Source organism: Equus quagga, chromosome 5, assembly GCF_021613505.1.
Source record: "Equus quagga isolate Etosha38 chromosome 5, UCLA_HA_Equagga_1.0, whole genome shotgun sequence".
Classification (NCBI taxonomy): Eukaryota; Metazoa; Chordata; class Mammalia; order Perissodactyla; family Equidae; genus Equus; species Equus quagga.
The window spans coordinates 27,066,053-27,072,222 of NC_060271.1; positions in this window are offsets into that span (position 1 = coordinate 27,066,053).

The window sequence follows — 6,170 nt, forward strand, 5'->3', positions numbered from 1 at the left end:
TCCCTGTCGGAAAGAACCAGCCCTAGAAGCCCCCTCCTTGCCTCTCCTCCATTTATCCCCCAGCTAAGGCCACCCTGAAAGCAAAGCCCGGATGGGCGCTGGCAGGTACAAAAGCCAGAAAGATGCAGTCTCTGCCCTCAAGCTGTCCACGCCCACAGAGGAGTCAAAAGGAAGGTGTGACGCGTTCTCAGTGACGTGCAGCTCAATCTGGGGCAGGGAGGATGGACTGCGTGGAAGAGTGAGTGCCAGGCTGAGGAACCGAGCAAATGGGGTCTCCAGTGGCTGGACCACCTCGTGGAACGTCCATTCTAACTGAGGAGACAGACCTTACACCAGTGGTTCTCAGCCTGAGCTCACTTTTCCCCAAGGGGACATTTGACACTGTCTGGAGACATTTTTGGTTGTCATAACTGAGGGTGCTACTGGCCTCTAGTGGGTAGAGGTCAGTAATGCTGCTAAAACATCCTGTGCGCAGGGCAGCCTCCCTCAACAAAGGATTAGCCAGCCCCAGATGTCCATAGTGCCACGGCTGAGAAACCCTGCGTTAAACCAGGAATCCAGAACAGTTAGCGTAGTGAGTAGTGCGCTAAAGAAGACACGCGTGGAGTGCTGAGAGAGCGTGCCTAAGGTTTTGTCCCAGACCTGGGGTCAGGCTGCCTTCCTGAGGTGAAGCCCAGAAGCAGGCCCTGAAGACTGAGCTTTATTCAGACAAAGGAAAGAGTTTGACATTGGGTGACTTTTTGGTGTTCCCCTCATGACCCACTCACCCAAAGCAAAGGACTGGAGCTTTGTGTCTCCATGTCCTGGCCCTCTGTCATTCAGGGAGTGCCGAGTGTGTGCCGGAGGCTAGGGATGCCCTGAGGGATGTGGCCCTTAGCCTAATGCAGGGGACAGACCCATGCAGTATGCTGATGAAGCTGCTGATACGAGGTGTTCAGAGGGCCGTGGGACACAGCAGCTCTGCCTGAGGGTTTAAGGAAGGCTTTCCCGAGGAAGTGTCATCACAGCAAATCTTGAAGGCCGAGCAGAAAAAGGTGTACCAAGCAAAGCCGACAACACGAGTGCAAGTTTGCAGGCCTGAGAGCCTGGCACCGCTGCCTAAGATGTGAGGGGAGTGTGAGGACTGAGGTGGGAGCAGTGGGCAAGGTCAGAGCAGGAAGGGTCACAAAGTCAGGACTCACTCTTAAGACCTGGGGAGGCACTGAGGGCTTTTAAGCAGTGGAGTGATGTGGAAAAACTGCCTTGGAAGGCCAGGGGACACCCAGGTTTAGTTGCAGGCAGACATGTTCACGGCTCCCAGCATGATCCTCTTGCCTTTGGGAGCATATTGTGAGTCCTCTGGAGAAAAGGACTCGGCTTCAGCCTGGGGTTGCAGAAGGGCTGCAGGTGCCCGCTGAGTAAGATCTGCCATCTTGTGCACCTGGGCTCTGGATCAGCCCCAACTTGCCTAAGTTCTCTCCCAGGTCCTCTATCCTTGAGGTTAGTGGGATGGATGGTTTGCACAGATGGTCAATGTGGGCAAGTGAAAAACGCCTGCGGGGGTCAGGGAAGCTACCCAAAGGCTACAGGAGTGAAAATTGAGATTAGGTTCCTCAGGGAAGGCCCACAATGCTGGGCTTAGGGGGAGTGATGAGCCTGCGGCCATGGAGAGGGAGCAGGCCCCGGGGACCGACTCAAGAGGCCGACAGGATAACACCATGGTTAGAGACCTCGGAGAGGGGCGTGCATGATGCCCTGAGAACAATACCTCTGGGGGTCTGGAGGTGACATCTGGGCTGGGCTTTAAAGGCTGATTATCCTTCTCTCAGGCAGGAGAGGGAGACGAGCATTACAGACTTAAGGGACCAGACTAAGCAAAGTTATAGAGGCAGGACATTTAGGTTAGAATCTTCTCATTTTCCCCAAATATCCATTCTCTGCCTAAGAATTAAAACCGACAACTTTCAAGTGGGCACATGGTTGGCTGGAATAAACACTGTCCCTGCCTCCCTTGCAGCAGGCAAGGTGGTCCCTTGTGATGCAAGCAGAGGTGGCGGGTGCCAGTCTCTCCGGAGCCTCTTTAAAATATACCTGGCATCTATCCCGTACCCTCTTCCCTTTCCACCTTCCTCCTGGCTGGGATACAGCACGATTCCTGGAATTTGCACTCCCCTCTTTGACCAGGTTAAGAATGAGACAACAATAGATCAAAGGAGCCTGGGTCCCTGACACCCAGAAGCCCCGACTGCCCACCTCAGGCCTTCACAAATAAGTTTTACCTGAGAAATAAGCTCTATGTTACTTAAGCCCCTAGTATTTGGGCTTTCTCTGAACCTAATCATAATTAATACATATTCATGATTTAATTTATATTGAAATCAAGTCAATCAATCTGAAGCTGAAAAAGTGAATTGTGACAATTTGTGATTCCCAGCCAAGGAATTTGGACTTGATCCTGTTGGCAGTAAGGAACAAAAGATTTCTGAGCCAGATCAGAACTGCTTTGGAAAAATCCCTCTGGCAACAGGATGGGGGACAATTTGGAGAAGGGAAGCACAAAAGAAAAAGATAAAATCAGAAATTCCCAGGCTTCTGAATTTCAGAGATGTAAAATCCCCCTAAGTTTTAAAGACTAACATAGGGATTATCAGCATTTAAGAGACCAGCAGAGGAAAGGAGACTGAGGAAAAACCATGTCAAAGAGAATCTGACTTAAAATGGATCACCAGGTCCAGCCCCATGGTTTAAGTTCATGCACTCCACTTCGGTGGCCCAGGGTCCACAGGTTTGGATCCCAGGTGGGGACCTAGCACCACTCATCAAGCCACACTGTGGCGGCATCCCACATAAAAGAGGAAGATTGACACCAGATGTTAGCTTCCTCACCGAAAAAAAAAAAAAAATCATGGACAAGTACAGGAGATTGTTTTTAATTTTCAGGCTGAGTAATCTGTGTGTGTAGTTGGGGCAGCTCTTCTGGCCCACTAAGTAAACAATATGCTTTTTAAATGGCTAAAGGAGGAAGCTTTGGCTCCAGGAGACTAAAAGCAAACAAACAGGCACCACCTCCTAAACCAAAGCTTGGGCGCACCTGAAGCCCCAAGGCATTGTGACTCTGGCTCTCCCTGTTGTCTTCTGGGAGCATATACCCTGCAACTCCCTACAGCCACTGCCATAATATTGATGACTGTCTTGTGTCTTGGGAGATGAGATCGTTAAGCCTCCTTTCCTCAGGGAAAGACTGAGGCCCAGAAGAAAAAGGTTCTTGTGTTAACCTGTGTGTGCCAGGCATCCCTGTCCTTCTGCCTAGAAGCTCTCAGCAGCACCCACCAGCCCCATGCTTATGGCAGGTGCCTTGTCCTCAGTAGGGCACCAGGCCCAGCCACAGCAGCTGGAAATGGTGGAGAAGAGAGACAATCCTAGCACAGCATCTCCCTGGATCTGAAGGCAGGAATATCCTGAGAAGATAGCAGGGCTGACCTAAAGGTAAGTGGGAAGGAGACGGTGGCCCCCCTGAAAGGAAAGAAAGCTTTCCCTTGTCCCTAACCCTTTGCAGTGTACAAGCACTTTCACATGCATCTTCATTTGATTTTTACAACCTCTCTGTAACACTGAGATGTTGATATCACAGCTTTACAGAAGAGGAGGATGCTGAGAGAGGTGAAGTGAGTTGTTCAAGGTCACACAGCAGGCAGAAGAGCTGGCACCAGAAGCCAGGCCCCCTGACCCTGTCTAGTCACCATACCAGTCAGTCCCAATTCTTTTGGTCCCACAGTTGGCCTTCAGCTCCCTCTTTTCTCAGGACTCCTTGATTTTGTTCATTGATAATTGACATGCCAATCAGAAGAGAGTTCGAATTTCCCTGAGTCTATGTTTCATGCAGATGCATGAAAACAAAGAATCAAGAGACCATTGAAGGAATCCAGGTTGAGAGATCATTCGTTTATTCATTCAGTAAATATTCTGAACATCCACTATGTGAAAAGTACTATCGTCAGTGCTAGGGATACAGCAGGAGACAACAAACATGGCCCCTGATAAGAGGGAGCTTACATTTTGGTCGAGGAGAAAGACAGTGAACAAGTGTTTAAATAAACAAGGCAATTACAGAGTGCAATAAGTGCTGTGAAAGAAAAAATACAGTGATATCATAGTGCCAGGGGGTACCTGAGATAAGACAGGCAAGGAAGATGTGAGGCCTGAATGAGAAGGAGCCAGCCATATTCCAGGCAGAGGGAGCAGCACGTTTAAAAGCCCTGATGTGTGAACAATATGATGAGGCCTGAACTAGCTGAGTGGGAGTGAAGTGAATGGGTCTGTGAGTGCTTACAAGGAAGAACCAACAGGACAGACTGAACGTGGTGGCTGAAGGTTGAACTTCAGCACCTTGCTGGATGGAGGTACCACTCCCTGAGTTAGGGGACTCCAGGGGAGGAACAGGTTTTGGAGACAGGCATTTCCCCTGTGGGGCTCTCTTTCTCATCGGCACAATAGGTTGAGCAGATAACATGACAGGCAAGGTTGATGCTAGTTCTTAAGAATATTATGATCCTCACACCTTACTAAATTCCAAATGGATTAAAAAAAAAAAAACCTCAGAGTGAGGAAGGCCTTTCAAACTGTAACACAAAATCCAGAATCAAAGAAAAATAAAGGATGGATAAATTTGATCCCATAAATATCTAATGTTTTTATATAGCAAAAAACACTCTAGGCAAAATCAAAAGTCAACAAACTGGGACAAAATATTTGCAACTCATTTGACAGAGCTGATTTCCCTAATATATAGCGAGCTCCTATGAATCAATAAGAAAAACGGGCAAAAGATATAAAAGGACACAGAAAGTAAAATGTGTCTCTTAAACATAAAATGAGGCTCACTCCACTCAAGAAAATTGCAAAATACACTAGCGTGAGATACATTTTTCCGATACCAGATTGACAAAGATCATAAAGTTTGATAACAGTATTGATAAGGAGATGGGGAAACGGTACTTATAGAGAAGTGAGCAATATCTATCAAAACCACACATTCCCACACCCTTTGACCCAACTATCCTCCTTCTAGGAATAGATCCTACATATATGTATATACAAAGTTACTTACTGCAGCCCTTATAACAAAAGGTTTGATCCTGTCTCATGTCCTTCACTAGGTCACTGATTAAATACATTACTGTGTATAAAATGGTATATTATGAGCCATAAAAATAGTCCTGAGGCAGCTCCTTCTGTACTCTGATGGAATAATTTTCAAACTATAGTAAGTATAGAACTGTGCGTATAGTACACTACTATTTGCTTTCTATGTGTAAAATACCTCGGAAAGGACATTTAAGAAGCTGATACACTGTTTGCCTCTGAGGAGGGAAACTAGGCGACCAGAGGGCAGAGATGAGAAGTCTTTTCACCGTATATCACTTGAAGCAGTTAATGAATTATCCTTTCAAAATATAATTTAAAAAATAAGAACAGCAAAGAAACAAAACTCCTTTGTGGCTTCAAGTCAATCGGGTTACTGAGAAGGGAACCAATATTATTTATTGAGTGCCGACCCCGTTCCAAGCACTTCCACATCCACTACCCCAGTTCGTCACTGAGATGGGATGAATTACTGGATTCTAATTTTGCAAGTTAGAAAATAGGTTAGATTGGTCAAGTAATTTACTCAGTGTCACGCCTAGTCTAGCTCCAAAGCTTCAGCCTTGTCCACTTCCCACGTTGCTTGTACTGAAGCACAGTGTCCGATTTTTAAAATAATATCGGCATCACTTATTGGGCACTTGCACAAAGTACGAAGTGCTTTACGTACCTATTTTCAACTCTCAAGACAGCTCTGGCAGGTTGGAATCACTATCCCCCTTTTACAGTGAAGACAAACGAGGCTCAGAGAGGTGGCGCGTAAGGAGCCCAAGGTCAGGGAGGCACAGACGGTTAGAGCCCAGATTTAGTTCCAAAGCGGCTGCTCTAACGGCGAAACCACTCCCGGTTCAAAGGACAGAAGCACGGACGCTCGCTGGGCGGGGGAGGCGCGCGCACTTCCGGGGGGCGGGGCGAAGCCGGCGGCGGCGCAGGGCTGCCCGGGCCCGGCCACGGCGAACTCGCGAGAGGATGTGCCGAGCACCGGACGGCCCCCGCGCCGCCTGAGCCGCCTGTCGATCAGCTGGCCCCGCCCCGCGCCGGCGCGCCCC